Below are 18,891 nucleotides of genomic sequence, written 5' to 3'. Positions count from 1 at the left end.
ACAAGAACCTCGTTTACAGTACAAGTTCAACATCGCAGAAAGTGAAAAATGGATAAAGAAGGTGTGGTATTTACTTACAAAGCAATATCACTCAGCAATGAAATCTATGTCATCAGGCCCTTAGCAGCACAATGATTGGATTCAGGTATGATGATTCTAACTGAAATAAGTCACACAGAAAAAGAAACATCATAAGATATCAGTAATACACGGAATGTAAACTTGGCTACACAGGAACTGAATTACAGAACAGAACAGGGTCTCAAATTTAGAAAACCAACTTATGCTTGCTTAAGGGGAAAGGTGAGTTGGGGTGCTGCATAAAACCAGAGATTGAAACGAGCACAGATAAAGTTCCTTAAGCCAAATATGGAATAGACAAGAGCTACTCCTTGCTCAACGAAATGGACTCAACACCGCATATTAAACGCCTAAGAATGTACCTGACTAGTAAGTATCTTAAAACCTATGGATTGCTATGTCTCCGAAAGAGAATCAAGCATGTGTACAGGGGCACAAACGCAGCAGTGATAGGATTGGAGAGGTTCGGTGAGCAAATGAAGACCCTTTGAAGTCATATTGCATGGTACCCATTCCACGGGTTTCAACTACCCAGGTTTAAGGTATTCTTCCTTCAGCTAAAACATGCATGTGGAACCTAGAGTATGATCAACCATGTGATCGGGAGACGTGTTCAAATATGTCTCAGTTTTCGTACCCTGGTACTCGGGTGCAACATTCCAGACGCTTTACTAACACTCTCCCGACTTGGAGAGTCAGTCCCTTTAACCTCCTGTTTGGCCCAGTTTGCAATTTCTGTGGAAGATGAACAGGAATAGCGAGAACCAATGAGAGACTAGCTGGAGGTGTCTGGACGGGCAAATTTAACTCCCATTTCCCACCAGGAAGAGGAAATAACCAAAGGCTCAGCGTGCCGTGCCGGAACCAGATTAGGGCCTGAAGCCATCCTGCGGTGTTGCGGCCAGGTCACAAGAAAGCGAGTTGAAGAAAGGAGCTCAGGGGCACTGTAATTCACAAACCTGCAGAGTTATAAATGACAGCTATCGTCCAAAAATATACTGAAGTAAGGCTGCCAAGAGGACTTGAAAGCGGGGCAGAATTGCAGGAAACCGATTTCAGGAGGTAGACTGGAATTGCATTGAAAGCATAGGAAAAGAGGCAGAACGTCCACAATGATGCACTTGGCCAAAAAGGGCGTATGCGTTTTTTCCTGAATATATTCAGGAAAAAACGCATACGCCCTTTTTGGACAACCAAGCAAGCTTGCAAAGGAAATCTGCACTACAATGAAGTCTCACTTCCCCCCGGTGAAAATGGCCATCTGAAAAAAGTGTAAAATCCAGAAAGGCAGGACAGGCCATGGAGAACTGGGAGCCTTGTTATGCTGATGGGCGGGATGTAAATTGCCAACAGCCACTCGGGAGAAGTGTATGGTGTTTCCTGAAACATCTAAAAAACAAAGCAACAGAGCCTAGGGCACTTCCACTTATGGTCCTATAGCTTAGGGAAATTAAAATCAAAAAGACACAGCCACCCCAAAGTTTGGGACGCCTCTGTTTACAAGAACCTCGTTTACAGTACAAGTTCAACATCGCAGAAAGTGAAAAATGGATAAAGAACATGTGGTATTTACTTACAAAGCAATATCACTCAGCAATGAAATCTATGTCATCAGGCCCTTAGCAGCACAATGAGTGGATTCAGGTATGATGATTCTAACTGAAATAAGTCACACAGAAAAAGAAACATCATAAGATATCAGTAATACACGGAATGTAAACTTGGCTACACAGGAACTGAATTACAGAACAGAACAGGGTCTCAAATTTAGAAAACCAACTTATGCTTGCTTAAGGGGAAAGGTGAGTTGGGGTGCTGCATAAAACCAGAGATTGAAATGAGCACAGATAAAGTTCCTTAAGCCAAATATGGAATAGACAAGAGCTACTCCTGACTCAACGAAATGGACTCAACACCGCATATTAAACGCCTAAGAATGTACCTAATTAGTAAGTATCTTAAAACCTATGGATTGCTATGTCTCCGAAAGAGAATCAAGCATGTGTACAGGGGCATAAACACAGCAGTGATAGGATTGGAGAGGTTCGGTGAGCAAATGAAGACCCTTTGAAGTCATATTGCATGGTACCCATTCCACGGGTTTCAACTACCCAGGTTTAAGGTATTCTTCCTTCAGCTAAAACATGCATGTGGAACCTAGAGTATGATCAACCATGTGATCGGGAGACGTGTTCAAATATGTCTCAGTTTTCCTCCCCTGGTACTTGGGTGCAACATTCCAGACGCTTTACTAACACTCTCCCCACTTGGAGAGTCAGCGCCTTTAACCTCCTGTTTGGCCCAGTTTGCAATTTCTGCGGAAGATGAACAGGAATAGGGAGAACCAATGAGAGACTAGCTGGAGGTGTCTGGACGGGCAAATTTAACTCTCATTTCCCACCAGGAAGAGGAATTAACCAAAGGCTCAGCGTGCCGTGCCGGAACCAGATTAGGGCCTGAAGCCATCCTCCGGTGTTGTGGCCAGCTCAAAAGAAAGCGAGTTGAAGAAAGGAGCTCAGGGGCACTGTAATTCACAAACCTGCAGAGTTATAAATGACAGCTATCGTCCAAAAATATACTGAAGTAAGGCTGCCAAGAGGACTTGAAAGCGGGGCAGAATTGCAGGAAACTGATTTCAGGAGGTAGACTGGAATTGCATTGAAAGCATAGGAAAAGAGGCAGAACGTCCACAATGATGCACTTGGCCAAAAAGGGCGTATGCGTTTTTTCCTGAATATATTCAGGAAAAAACGCATACGCCCTTTTTGGCCAACCAAGCAAGCTTGCAAAGGAAATCTGCACTACAATGAAGTCTCACTTCACCCCGGTCAAAAGGGCCATCTGAAAAAAGTGTAAAATCCAGAAAGGCAGGACAGGCCATGGAGAACTGGGAGCCTTGTTATGCTGATGGGCGGGATGTAAATTGCCAACAGACACTCGGGAGAAGTGTATGGTGTTTCCTGAAACATCTAAAAAACAAAGCAACAGAGCCTAGGGCACTTCCACTTATGGTCCTATAGCTTAGGGAAATTAAAATCAAAAAGACACAGCCACCCCAAAGTTTGGGACGCCTCTGTTTACAAGAACCTCGTTTACAGTACAAGTTCAACATCGCAGAAAGTGAAAAATGGATAAAGAACATGTGGTATTTACTTACAAAGCAATATCACTCAGCAATGAAATCTATGTCATCAGGCCCTTAGCAGCACAATGAGTGGATTCAGGTATGATGATTCTAACTGAAATAAGTCACACAGAAAAAGAAACATCATAAGATATCAGTAATACACGGAATGTAAACTTGGCTACACAGGAACTGAATTACAGAACAGAACAGGGTCTCAAATTTAGAAAACCAACTTATGCTTGCTTAAGGGGAAAGGTGAGTTAGGGTGCTGCATAAAACCAGAGATTGAAATGAGCACAGATAAAGTTCCTTAAGCCAAATATGGAATAGACAAGAGCTACTCCTGACTCAACGAAATGGACTCAACACCGCATATTAAACGCCTAAGAATGTACCTAATTAGTAAGTATCTTAAAACCTATGGATTGCTATGTCTCCGAAAGAGAATCAAGCATGTGTACAGGGGCATAAACGCAGCAGTGATAGGATTGGAGAGTTTCGGTGAACAAATGAAGACCCTTTGAAGTCATATTGCATGGTACCCATTACACGGGTCTCAACTACCCAGGTTTAAGGTATTCTTCCTTCAGCTAAAACATGCATGTGGAACCCAGAGTATGATCAACCGTGTGAACTGGAGACGTGTTCAAATATGTGTCAGTTTTCCTCCCCTGGTACTCGGGTGCAACATTCCAGATGCTTTACTAACACTCGCCCCACTTGGAGAGTCAGTCCCTTTAACCTCCTGTTTGGCCCAGTTTGCAATTTCTGCGGAAGATGAACAGGAATAGCGAGAACCAATGAGAGACTAGCTGGAGGTGTCTGGACGGGCAAATTTAACTCTCATTTCCCACCAGGAAGAGGAATTAACCAAAGGCTCAGCGTGCCGTGAAGGAATCAGATTAGGGCCTGAAGCCATCCTGCGGTGTTGCGGCCAGGTCACAAGAAAGCGAGTTGAAGAAAGGAGCTCAGGGGCACTGTAATTCACAAACCTGCAGAGTTATAAATGACAGCTATCGTCCAAAAATATACTGAAGTAAGGCTGCCAAGAGGACTTGAAAGCGGGGCAGAATTGCAGGAAACCGATTTCAGGAGGTAGACTGGAATTGCATTGAAAGCATAGGAAAAGAGGCAGAACGTCCACAATGATGCACTTGGCCAAAAAGGGCGTATGCGTTTTTTCCTGAATATATTCAGGAAAAAACGCATACGCCCTTTTTGGACAACCAAGCAAGCTTGCAAAGGAAATCTGCACTACAATGAAGTCTCACTTCCCCCCGGTCAAAAGGGCCATCTGAAAAAAGTGTAAAATCCAGAAAGGCAGGACAGGCCATGGAGAACTGGGAGCCTTGTTATGCTGATGGGCGGGATGTAAATTGCCAACAGCCAGTCGGGAGAAGTGTATGGTGTTTCCTGAAACATCTAAAAAACAAAGCAACAGAGCCTAGGGCACTTCCACTTATGGTCCTATAGCTTAGGGAAATTAAAATCAAAAAGACACAGCTACCCCAAAGTTTGGGACGCCTCTGTTTACAAGAACCTCGTTTACAGTACAAGTTCAACATCGCAGAAAGTGAAAAATGGATAAAGAACATGTGGTATTTACTTACAAAGCAATATCACTCAGCAATGAAATCTATGTCATCAGGCCCTTAGCAGCACAATGAGTGGATTCAGGTATGATGATTCTAACTGAAATAAGTCACACAGAAAAAGAAACATCATAAGATATCAGTAATACACGGAATGTAAACTTGGCTACACAGGAACTGAATTACAGAACAGAACAGGGTCTCAAATTTAGAAAACCAACTTATGCTTGCTTAAGGGGAAAGGTGAGTTGGGGTGCTGCATAAAACCAGAGATTGAAACGAGCACAGATAAAGTTCCTTAAGCCAAATATGGAATAGACAAGAGCTACTCCTTGCTCAACGAAATGGACTCAACACCGCATATTAAACGCCTAAGAATGTACCTGACTAGTAAGTATCTTAAAACCTATGGATTGCTATGTCTCAGAAAGAGAATCAAGCATGTGTACAGGGGCACAAACGCAGCAGTGATAGGATTGGAGAGGTTCGGTGAGCAAATGAAGACCCTTTGAAGTCATATTGCATGGTACCCATTCCACGGGTTTCAACTACCCAGGTTTACGGTATTCTTCCTTCAGCTAAAACATGCATGTGGAACCTAGAGTATGATCAACCATGTGATCGGGAGACGTGTTCAAATATGTCTCAGTTTTCGTACCCTGGTACTCGGGTGCAACATTCCAGACGCTTTACTAACACTCTCCCGACTTGGAGAGTCAGTCCCTTTAACCTCCTGTTTGGCCCAGTTTGCAATTTCTGTGGAAGATGAACAGGAATAGCGAGAACCAATGAGAGACTAGCTGGAGGTGTCTGGACGGGCAAATTTAACTCTCATTTCCCACCAGGAAGAGGAATTAACCAAAGGCTCAGCGTGCCGTGCCGGAACCAGATTAGGGCCTGAAGCCATCCTGCGGTGTTGTGGCCAGCTCAAAAGAAAGCGAGTTGAAGAAAGGAGCTCAGGGGCACTGTAATTCACAAACCTGCAGAGTTATAAATGACAGCTATCGTCCAAAAATATACTGAAGTAAGGCTGCCAAGAGGACTTGAAAGCGGGGCAGAATTGCAGGAAACTGATTTCAGGAGGTAGACTGGAATTGCATTGAAAGCATAGGAAAAGAGGCAGAACGTCCACAATGATGCACTTGGCCAAAAAGGGCGTATGCGTTTTTTCCTGAATATATTCAGGAAAAAACGCATACGCCCTTTTTGGCCAACCAAGCAAGCTTGCAAAGGAAATCTGCACTACAATGAAGTCTCACTTCCCCCCGGTCAAAAGGGCCATCTGAAAAAAGTGTAAAATCCAGAAAGGCAGGACAGGCCATGGAGAACTGGGAGCCTTGTTATGCTGATGGGCGGGATGTAAATTGCCAACAGCCACTCGGGAGAAGTGTATGGTGTTTCCTGAAACATCTAAAAAACAAAGCAACAGAGCCTAGGGCACTTCCACTTATGGTCCTATAGCTTAGGGAAATTAAAATCAAAAAGACACAGCCACCCCAAAGTTTGGGACGCCTCTGTTTACAAGAACCTCGTTTACAGTACAAGTTCAACATCGCAGAAAGTGAAAAATGGATAAAGAACATGTGGTATTTACTTACAAAGCAATATCACTCAGCAATGAAATCTATGTCATCAGGCCCTTAGCAGCACAATGAGTGGATTCAGGTATGATGATTCTAACTGAAATAAGTCACACAGAAAAAGAAACATCATAAGATATCAGTAATACACGGAATGTAAACTTGGCTACACAGGAACTGAATTACAGAACAGAACAGGGTCTCAAATTTAGAAAACCAACTTATGCTTGCTTAAGGGGAAAGGTGAGTTAGGGTGCTGCATAAAACCAGAGATTGAAATGAGCACAGATAAAGTTCCTTAAGCCAAATATGGAATAGACAAGAGCTGCTCCTGACTCAACGAAATGGACTCAACACCGCATATTAAACGCCTAAGAATGTACCTAATTAGTAAGTATCTTAAAACCTATGGATTGCTATGTCTCCGAAAGAGAATCAAGCATGTGTACAGGGGCATAAACGCAGCAGTGATAGGATTGGAGAGTTTCGGTGAACAAATGAAGACCCTTTGAAGTCATATTGCATGGTACCCATTACACGGGTCTCAACTACCCAGGTTTAAGGTATTCTTCCTTCAGCTAAAACATGCATGTGGAACCCAGAGTATGATCAACCGTGTGAACGGGAGATGTGTTCAAATATGTCTCAGTTTTCCTCCCCTGGTACTCGGGTGCAACATTCCAGATGCTTTACTAACACTCGCCCCACTTGGAGAGTCAGTCCCTTTAACCTCCTGTTTGGCCCAGTTTGCAATTTCTGCGGAAGATGAACAGGAATAGCGAGAACCAATGAGAGACTAGCTGGAGGTGTCTGGACGGGCAAATTTAACTCTCATTTCCCACCAGGAAGAGGAATTAACCAAAGGCTCAGCGTGCCGTGAAGGAATCAGATTAGGGCCTGAAGCCATCCTGCGGTGTTGCGGCCAGGTCACAAGAAAGCGAGTTGAAGAAAGGAGCTCAGGGGCACTGTAATTCACAAACCTGCAGAGTTATAAATGACAGCTATCGTCCAAAAATATACTGAAGTAAGGCTGCCAAGAGGACTTGAAAGCGGGGCAGAATTGCAGGAAACCGATTTCAGGAGGTAGACTGGAATTGCATTGAAAGCATAGGAAAAGAGGCAGAACGTCCACAATGATGCACTTGGCCAAAAAGGGCGTATGCATTTTTTCCTGAATATATTCAGGAAAAAACGCATACGCCCTTTTTGGCCAACCAAGCAAGCTTGCAAAGGAAATCTGCACTACAATGAAGTCTCACTTCACCCCGGTCAAAAGGGCCATCTGAAAAAAGTGTAAAATCCAGAAAGGCAGGACAGGCCATGGAGAACTGGGAGCCTTGTTATGCTGATGGGCGGGATGTAAATTGCCAACAGACACTCGGGAGAAGTGTATGGTGTTTCCTGAAACATCTAAAAAACAAAGCAACAGAGCCTAGGGCACTTCCACTTATGGTCCTATAGCTTAGGGAAATTAAAATCAAAAAGACACAGCCACCCCAAAGTTTGGGACACCTCTGTTTACAAGAACCTCGTTTACAGTACAAGTTCAACATCGCAGAAAGTGAAAAATGGATAAAGAAGGTGTGGTATTTACTTACAAAGCAATATCACTCAGCAATGAAATCTATGTCATCAGGCCCTTAGCAGCACAATGAGTGGATTCAGGTATGATGATTCTAACTGAAATAAGTCACACAGAAAAAGAAACATCATAAGATATCAGTAATACACGGAATGTAAACTTGGCTACACAGGAACTGAATTACAGAACAGAACAGGGTCTCAAATTTAGAAAACCAACTTATGCTTGCTTAAGGGGAAAGGTGAGTTGGGGTGCTGCATAAAACCAGAGATTGAAACGAGCACAGATAAAGTTCCTTAAGCCAAATATGGAATAGACAAGAGCTACTCCTTGCTCAACGAAATGGACTCAACACCGCATATTAAACGCCTAAGAATGTACCTGACTAGTAAGTATCTTAAAACCTATGGATTGCTATGTCTCCGAAAGAGAATCAAGCATGTGTACAGGGGCACAAACGCAGCAGTGATAGGATTGGAGAGGTTCGGTGAGCAAATGAAGACCCTTTGAAGTCATATTGCATGGTACCCATTCCACGGGTTTCAACTACCCAGGTTTAAGGTATTCTTCCTTCAGCTAAAACATGCATGTGGAACCTAGAGTATGATCAACCGTGTGATCGGGAGACGTGTTCAAATATGTCTCAGTTTTCGTACCCTGGTACTCGGGTGCAACATTCCAGACGCTTTACTAACACTCTCCCGACTTGGAGAGTCAGTCCCTTTAACCTCCTGTTTGGCCCAGTTTGCAATTTCTGTGGAAGATGAACAGGAATAGCGAGAACCAATGAGAGACTAGCTGGAGGTGTCTGGACGGGCAAATTTAACTCTCATTTCCCACCAGGAAGAGGAAATAACCAAACGCTCAGCGTGCCGGGCCGGAACCAGATTAGGGCCTGAAGCCATCCTGCGGTGTTGCGGCCAGGTCACAAGAAAGCCAGTTGAAGAAAGGAGCTCAGGGGCACTGTAATTCACAAACCTGCAGAGTTATAAATGACAGCTATCGTCCAAAAATATACTGAAGTAAGGCTGCCAAGAGAACTTGAAAGCGGTACAGAATTGCAGGAAACCGATTTCAGGAGGTAGACTGGAATTGCATTGAAAGCATAGGAAAAGAGGCAGAACGTCCACAATGATGCACTTGGCCAAAAAGGGCGTATGCGTTTTTTCCTGAATATATTCAGGAAAAAACGCATACGCCCTTTTTGGACAACCAAGCAAGCTTGCAAAGGAAATCTGCACTACAATGAAGTCTCACTTCCCCCCGGTGAACATGGCCATCTGAAAAAAGTGTAAAATCCAGAAAGGCAGGACAGGCCATGGAGAACTGGGAGCCTTGTTATGCTGATGGGCGGGATGTAAATTGCCAACAGCCACTCCGGAGAAGTGTATGGTGTTTCCTGAAACATCTAAAAAACAAAGCAACAGAGCCTAGGGCACTTCCACTTATGGTCCTATAGCTTAGGGAAATTAAAATCAAAAAGACACAGCCACCCCAAAGTTTGGGACGCCTCTGTTTACAAGAACCTCGTTTACAGTACAAGTTCAACATCGCAGAAAGTGAAAAATGGATAAAGAACATGTGGTATTTACTTACAAAGCAATATCACTCAGCAATGAAATCTATGTCATCAGGCCCTTAGCAGCACAATGAGTGGATTCAGGTATGATGATTCTAACTGAAATAAGTCACACAGAAAAAGAAACATCATAAGATATCAGTAATACACGGAATGTAAACTTGGCTACACAGGAACTGAATTACAGAACAGAACAGGGTCTCAAATTTAGAAAACCAACTTATGCTTGCTTAAGGGGAAAGGTGAGTTGGGGTGCTGCATAAAACCAGAGATTTAAATGAGCACAGATAAAGTTCCTTAAGCCAAATATGGAATAGACAAGAGCTACTCCTGACTCAAAGAAATGGACTCGACACCGCATATTAAACGCCTAAGAATGTACCTAATTAGTAAGTATCTTAAAACCTATGGATTGCTATGTCTCCGAAAGAGAATCAAGCATGTGTACAGGGGCATAAACACAGCAGTGATAGGATTGGAGAGGTTCGGTGAGCAAATGAAGACCCTTTGAAGTCATATTGCATGGTACCCATTCCACGGGTTTCAACTACCCAGGTTTAAGGTATTCTTCCTTCAGCTAAAACATGCATGTGGAACCTAGAGTATGATCAACCATGTGATCGGGAGACGTGTTCAAATATGTCTCAGTTTTCCTCCCCTGGTACTTGGGTGCAACATTCCAGACGCTTTACTAACACTCTCCCCACTTGGAGAGTCAGCGCCTTTAACCTCCTGTTTGGCCCAGTTTGCAATTTCTGCGGAAGATGAACAGGAATAGGGAGAACCAATGAGAGACTAGCTGGAGGTGTCTGGACGGGCAAATTTAACTCTCATTTCCCACCAGGAAGAGGAATTAACCAAAGGCTCAGCGTGCCGTGCCGGAACCAGATTAGGGCCTGAAGCCATCCTGCGGTGTTGCGGCCAGGTCACAAGAAAGCGAGTTGAAGAAAGGACCTCAGGGGCACTGTAATTCACAAACCTGCAGAGTTATAAATGACAGCTATCGTCCAAAAATATACTGAAGTAAGGCTGCCAAGAGGACTTGAAAGCGGGGCAGAATTGCAGGAAACCGATTTCAGGAGGTAGACTGGAATTGCATTGAAAGCATAGGAAAAGAGGCAGAACGTCCACAATGATGCACTTGGCCAAAAAGGGCGTATGCGTTTTTTCCTGAATATATTCAGGAAAAAACGCATACGCCCTTTTTGGCCAACCAAGCAAGCTTGCAAAGGAAATCTGCACTACAATGAAGTCTCACTTCCCCCCGGTCAAAAGGGCCATCTGAAAAAAGTGTAAAATCCAGAAAGGCAGGACAGGCCATGGAGAACTGGGAGCCTTGTTATGCTGATGGGCGGGATGTAAATTGCCAACAGACACTCGGGAGAAGTGTATGGTGTTTCCTGAAACATCTAAAAAACAAAGCAACAGAGCCTAGGGCACTTCCACTTATGGTCCTATAGCTTAGGGAAATTAAAATCAAAAAGACACAGCCACCCCAAAGTTTGGGACGCCTCTGTTTACAAGAACCTCATTTACCGTACAAGTTCAATATCACAGAAAGTGAAAAATGGATAAAGAACTTGTGGTACTTACGTACAATGCAGTATCACTCAGCAATGAAATCTATGTCATCAGGCCCGTAGCAGCATAATGAGTGGATTCAGGTACGATGATTCTCACTGAATTAAGTCACACAGAAAAAGAAACATCATAAGATATCACTAATACACGGAATGTAAACTTGGCTACACAGGAACTGAATTCCAAAACAGAACAGGGTCTCAAATTTAGAAAACCAACTTATGCTTGCTTAAGGGGAAAGGTGAGTTGGGGTGCTGCATAAAACCAGAGATTGAAATGAGCACAGATAAAGTTCCTTAAGCCAAATATGGACTAGACAAGAGCTACTCCTTGCTCAACGAAATGGACTCAACACCCCATATTAAACGCCTAAGAATGTACCTGACTAGTAAGTATCTTAAAACCTATGGATTGCTATGTCTCTGAAAGAGAATCAAGCATGTGTACAGGGGCATAAACGCAGCAGTGATAGGATTGGAGAGGTTCGGTGAGCAAATGAAGACCCTTTGAAGTCATATTGCATGGTACCCATTCCACGGGTCTCAACTCTCCAGGTTTAAGGTATTCTTCCTTCAGCTAAAACATGCATGTGGAACCCAGAGTATGATCAACCATGTGAACGGGAGACGTGTTCAAATATGTCTCAGTTTTCCTCCCCTGGTACTCGGGTGCAACATTCCAGACGCTTTACTAACACTCTCCCCACTTGGAGAGTCAGCGCCTTTAACCTCCTGTTTGGCCCAGTTTGCAATTTCTGCGGAAGATGAACAGGAATAGGGAACACCAATGAGAGACTAGCTGGAGGTGTCTGGACGGGCAAATTTAACTCTCATTTCCCACCAGGAAGAGGAATTAACCAAAGGCTCAGCGTGCCGTGCCGGAACCAGATTACGGCCTGAAGCCATCCTGCGGTGTTGCGGCCAGGTCACAAGAAAGCCAGTTGAAGAAAGGAGCTCAGGGGCACTGTAATTCACAAACCTGCAGAGTTATAAATGACAGCTATCGTCCAAAAATATACTGAAGTAAGGCTGCCAAGAGGACTTGAAAACGGGGCAGAATTGCAGGAAACTGATTTCAGGAGGTAGACTGGAATTGCATTGAAAGCATAGGAAAAGAGGCAGAACGTCCACAATGATGCACTTGGCCAAAAAGTGCGTATGCGTTTCTTCCTGAATATATTCAGGAAAAAACGCATACGCCCTTTTTGGCCAACCAAGCAAGCTTGCAAAGGAAATCTGCACTACAATGAAGTCTCACTTCCCCCCGGTCAAAAGGGCCATCTGAAAAAAGTGTAAAATCCAGAAAGGCAGGACAGGCCATGGAGAACTGGGAGCCTTGTTATGCTGATGGGCGGGATGTAAATTGCCAACAGACACTCGGGAGAAGTGTATGGTGTTTCCTGAAACATCTAAAAAACAAAGCAACAGAGCCTAGGGCACTTCCACTTATGGTCCTATAGCTTAGGGAAATTAAAATCAAAAAGACACAGCCACCCCAAAGTTTGGGACGCCTCTGTTTACAAGAACCTCGTTTACAGTACAAGTTCAACATCGCAGAAAGTGAAAAATGGATAAAGAAGGTGTGGTATTTACTTACAAAGCAATATCACTCAGCAATGAAATCTATGTCATCAGGCCCTTAGCAGCACAATGAGTGGATTCAGGTATGATGATTCTAACTGAAATAAGTCACACAGAAAAAGAAACATCATAAGATATCAGTAATACACGGAATGTAAACTTGGCTACACAGGAACTGAATTACAGAACAGAACAGGGTCTCAAATTTAGAAAACCAACTTATGCTTGCTTAAGGGGAAAGGTGAGTTGGGGTGCTGCATAAAACCAGAGATTGAAACGAGCACAGATAAAGTTCCTTAAGCCAAATATGGAATAGACAAGAGCTACTGCTTTCTCAACGAAATGGAGTCAGCACCGCATATTAAACGCCTAAGAATGTACCTGACTAGTAAGTATCTTAAAACCTATGGATTGCTATGTCTCCGAAAGAGAATCAAGCATGTGTACAGGGGCATAAACGCAGCAGTGATAGGATTGGAGAGGTTCGGTGAGCAAATGAAGACCCTTTGAAGTCATATTGCATGGTACCCATTCCACGGGTTTCAACTACCCAGGTTTAAGGTATTCTTCCTTCAGCTAAAACATGCATGTGGAACCTAGAGTATGATCAACCATGTGATCGGGAGACGTGTTCAAATATGTCTCAGTTTTCGTACCCTGGTACTCGGGTGCAACATTCCAGACGCTTTACTAACACTCTCCCGACTTGGAGAGTCCGTCCCTTTAATCTCCTGTTTGGCCCAGTTTGCAATTTCTGCGGAAGATGAACAGGAATAGCGAGAACCAATGAGAGACTAGCTGGAGGTGTCTGGACGGGCAAATTTAACTCTCATTTCCCACCAGGAAGAGGAATTAACCAAAGGCTCAGCGTGCCGTGCCGGAACCAGATTAGGGCCTGAAGCCATCCTGCGGTGTTGCGGCCAGGTCACAAGAAAGCCAGTTGAAGAAAGGAGCTCAGGGGCACTGTAATTCACAAACCTGCAGAGTTATAAATGACAGCTATCGTCCAAAAATATACTGAAGTAAGGCTGCCAAGAGGACTTGAAAGCGGGGCAGAATTGCAGGAAACCGATTTCAGGAGGTAGACTGGAATTGCATTGAAAGCATAGGAAAAGAGGCAGAACGTCCACAATGATGCACTTGGCCAAAAAGGGCGTATGCGTTTTTTCCTGAATATATTCAGGAAAAAACGCATACGCCCTTTTTGGCCAACCAAGCAAGCTTGCAAAGGAAATCTGCACTACAATGAAGTCTCACTTCCCCCCGGTCAAAAGGGCCATCTGAAAAAAGTGTAAAATCCAGAAAGGCAGGACAGGCCATGGAGAACTGGGAGCCTTGTTATGCTGATGGGCGGGATGTAAATTGCCAACAGCCACTCGGGAGAAGTGTATGGTGTTTCCTGAAACATCTAAAAAACAAAGCAACAGAGCCTAGGGCACTTCCACTTATGGTCCTATAGCTTAGGGAAATTAAAATCAAAAAGACACAGCCACCCCAAAGTTTGGGGCACCTCTGTTTACAAGAACCTCGTTTACAGTACAAGTTCAACATCGCAGAAAGTGAAAAATGGATAAAGAAGGTGTGGTATTTACTTACAAAGCAATATCACTCAGCAATGAAATCTATGTCATCAGGCCCTTAGCTGCACAATGAGTGGATTCAGGTATGATGATTCTAACTGAAATAAGTCACACAGAAAAAGAAACATCATAAGATATCAGTAATACACGGAATGTAAACTTGGCTACACAGGAACTGAATTACAGAACAGAACAGGGTCTCAAATTTAGAAAACCAACTTATGCTTGCTTAAGGGGAAAGGTGAGTTGGGGTGCTGCATAAAACCAGAGATTGAAACGAGCACAGATAAAGTTCCTTAAGCCAAATATGGAATAGACAAGAGCTACTCCTTGCTCAACGAAATGGACTCAACACCGCATATTAAACGCCTAAGAATGTACCTGACTAGTAAGTATCTTAAAACCTATGGATTGCTATGTCTCCGAAAGAGAATCAAGCATGTGTACAGGGGCATAAACGCAGCAGTGATAGGATTGGAGAGGTTCGGTGAGCAAATGAAGACCCTTTGAAGTCATATTGCATGGTACCCATTCCAAGGGTTTCAACTACCCAGGTTTAAGGTATTCTTCCTTCAGCTAAAACATGCATGTGGAACCTAGAGTATGATCAACCATGTGATCGGGAGACGTGTTCAAATATGTCTCAGTTTTCGTACCCTGGTACTCGGGTGCAACATTCCAGACGCTTTACTAACACTCTCCCGACTTGGAGAGTCCGCCCCTTTAATCTCCTGTTTGGCCCAGTTTGCAATTTCTGCGGAAGATGAACAGGAATAGCGAGAACCAATGAGAGACTAGCTGGAGGTGTCTGGACGGGCAAATTTAACTCTCATTTCCCACCAGGAAGAGGAATTAACCAAAGGCTCAGCGTGCCGTGCCGGAACCAGATTACGGCCTGAAGCCATCCTGCGGTGTTGCGGCCAGGTCACAAGAAAGCCAGTTGAAGAAAGGAGCTCAGGGGCACTGTAATTCACAAACCTGCAGAGTTATAAATGACAGCTATCGTCCAAAAATATATGGAAGTAAGGCTGCCAAGAGGACTTGAAAACGGGGCAGAATTGCAGGAAACCGATTTCAGGAGGTAGACTGGAATTGCATTGAAAGCATAGGAAAAGAGGCAGAACGTCCACAATGATGCACTTGGCCAAAAAGGGCGTATGCGTTTTTTCCTGAATATATTCAGGAAAAAACGCATACGCCCTTTTTGGCCAACCAAGCAAGCTTGCAAAGGAAATATGCACTACAATGAAGTCTCACTTCCCCCCGGTCAAAAGGGCCATCTGAAAAAAGTGTAAAATCCAGAAAGGCAGGACAGGCCATGGAGAACTGGGAGCCTTGTTAAGCTGATGGGCGGGATGTAAATTGCCAACAGACACTCGGGAGAAGTGTATGGTGTTTCCTGAAACATCTAAAAAACAAAGCAACAGAGCCTAGGGCACTTCCACTTATGGTCCTATAGCTTAGGGAAATTAAAATCAAAAAGACACAGCCACCCCAAAGTTTGGGACGCCTCTGTTTACAAGAACCTTGTTTACCGTACAAGTTCAATATCACAGAAAGTGAAAAATGGATAAAGAACTTGTGGTACTTACGTACAATGCAGTATCACTCAGCAATGAAATCTATGTCATCAGGCCCGTAGCAGCATAATGAGTGGATTCAGGTACGATGATTCTCACTGAAATAAGTCACACAGAAAAAGAAACATCATAAGATATCAGTAATACACGGAATGTAAACTTGGCTACACAGGAACTGAATTCCAAAACAGAACAGGGTCTCAAATTTAGAAAACCAACTTATGCTTGCTTAAGGGTAAAGGTGAGTTGGGGTGCTGCATAAAACCAGAGATTGAAATGAGCACAGATAAAGTTCCTTAAGCCAAATATGGAATAGACAAGAGCTACTCCTTGCTCAACGAAATGGACTCAACACCGCATATTAAACGCCTAAGAATGTACCTGACTAGTAAGTATCTTAAAACCTATGGATTGCTATGTCTCCAAAAGAGAATCAAGCGTGTGTACAGGGGCATAAACGCAGCAGTGATAGGATTGGAGAGGTTCGGTGAGCAAATGAAGACCCTTTGAAGTCATATTGCATGGTACCATTCCACGGGTCTCAACTCTCCAGGTTTAAGGTATTTTTCCTTCAGCTAAAACATGCATGTGGAACCCAGTGTATTATCAACCGTGTGAACGGGAGACGTGTTCAAATATGTCTCAGTTATCCTCCCCTGGTAATCGGGTGCAACATTCCAGACGCTTTACTAACACTCTCCCCACTTGGAGAGTCAGCGCCTTTAACCTCCTGTTTGGCCCAGTTTGCAATTTGTGCGGAAGATGAACAGGAATAGCAAGAACCAATGAGAGACTAGCTGGAGGTGTCTGGACGGGCAAATTTAACTCTCATTTCCCACCAGGAAGAGGAAATAACCAAAGGCTCAGCGTGCCGGGCCGGAACCAGATTAGGGCCTGAAGCCATCCTGCGGTGTTGCGGCCAGGTCACAAGAAAGCGAGTTGAAGAAAGGAGCTCAGGGGCACTGTAATTCACAAACCTGCAGAGTTATAAATGACAGCTATCGTCCAAAAATATACGGAAGTAAGGCTGCCAAGAGGACTTGAAAACGGGGCAGAATTGCAGGAAACCGATTTCAGGAGGTAGACTGGAATTGCATTGAAAGCATAGGAAAAGAGGCAGAACGTCCACAATGATGCACTTGGCCAAAAAGGGCGTATGCGTTTTTTTCTGAATATATTCAGGAAAAAACGCATACGCCCTTTTTGGCCAACCAAGCAAGCTTGCAAAGGAAATCTGCACTACAATGAAGTCTCACTTCCCCCCGGTCAAAAGGGCCATCTGAAAAAAGTGTAAAATCCAGAAAGGCAGGACAGGCCATGGAGAACTGGGAGCCTTGTTATGCTGATGGGCGGGATGTAAATTGCCAACAGACACTCGGGAGAAGTGTATGGTGTTTCCTGAAACATCTAAAAAACAAAGCAACAGAGCCTAGGGCACTTCCACTTATGGTCCTATAGCTTAGGGAAATTAAAATCAAAAAGACACAGCCACCCCAAAGTTTGGGACGCCTCTGTTTATAAGAACCTCGTTTACCGTACAAGTTCAATATCACAGAAAGTGAAAAATGGATAAAGAACTTGTGGTACTTACGTACAATGCAGTATCACTCAGCAATGAAATCTATGTCATCAGGCCCGTAGCAGCATAATGAGTGGATTCAGGTACGATGATTCTCACTGAAATAAGTCACACAGAAAAAGAAACATCATAAGATATCAGTAATACACGGAATGTAAACTTGGCTACACAGGAACTGAATTCCAAAACAGAACAGGGTCTCAAATTTAGAAAACCAACTTATGCTTGCTTAAGGGGAAAGGTGAGTTGGGGTGCTGCATAAAACCAGAGATTGAAATGAGCACAGATAAAGTTCCTTAAGCCAAATATGGACTAGACAAGAGCTACTCCTTGCTCAACGAAATGGACTCAACACCCCATATTAAACGCCTAAGAATGCATCTGACTAGTAAGTATCTTAAAACCTATGGATTGCTATGTCTCCGAAAGAGAATCAAGCATGTGTACAGGGGCATAAACGCAGCAGTGATAGGATTGGAGAGGTTCGGTGAGCAAATGAAGACCCTTTGAAGTCATATTGCATGGTACCCATTCCACGGGTTTCAACTACCCAGGTTTAAGGTATTCTTCCTTCAGCTAAAACATGCATGTGGAACCTAGAATATGATCAACCATGTGATTGGGAGACGTGTTCAAATATGTCTCAGTTTTCGTACCCTGGTACTCGGGTGCAACATTCCAGACGCTTTACTAACACTCTCCCGACTTGGAGAGTCAGTCCCTTTAACCTCCTGTTTGGCCCAGTTTGCAATTTCTGCGGAAAATGAACAGGAATAGCGAGAACCAATGAGAGACTAGCTGGAGGTGTCTGGACGGGCAAATTTAACTCTCATTTCCCACCAGGAAGAGGAATTAACCAAAGGTTCAGCGTGCCGTGCCGGAACCAGATTAGGGCCTGAAGCCATCCTGCGGTGTTGCGGCCAGCTCAAAAGAAAGCGAGTTGAAGAAAGGAGCTCAGGGGCACTGTAATTCACAAACCTGCAGAGTTATAAATGACAGCTATCGTCCAAAAATATACTGAAGTAAGGCTGCCAAGAGGACTTGAAAGCGGGGCAGAATTGCAGGAAACCGATTTCAGGAGGTAGACTGGAATTGCATTGAAAGCATAGGAAAAGAGGCAGAACGTCCACAATGATGCACTTGGCCAAAAAGGGCGTATGCGTTTTTTCCTGAATATATTCAGGAAAAAACGCATACGCCCTTTTTGGCCAACCAAGCAAGCTTGCAAAGGAAATCTGCACTACAATGAAGTCTCACTTCCCCCCGGTCAAAAGGGCCATCTGAAAAAAGTGTAAAATCCAGAAAGGCAGGACAGGCCATGGAGAACTGGGAGCCTTGTTATGCTGATGGGCGGGATGTAAATTGCCAACAGACACTCGGGAGAAGTGTATGGTGTTTCCTGAAACATCTAAAAAACAAAGCAACAGAGCCTAGGGCACTTCCACCTATG

The sequence above is a fragment of the Globicephala melas genome, unplaced genomic scaffold (assembly GCF_963455315.2).
Source record: "Globicephala melas unplaced genomic scaffold, mGloMel1.2 SCAFFOLD_108, whole genome shotgun sequence".
In the NCBI taxonomy this organism is placed as follows: Eukaryota; Metazoa; Chordata; class Mammalia; order Artiodactyla; family Delphinidae; genus Globicephala; species Globicephala melas.
This window is presented reverse-complemented; position numbering follows the sequence as displayed.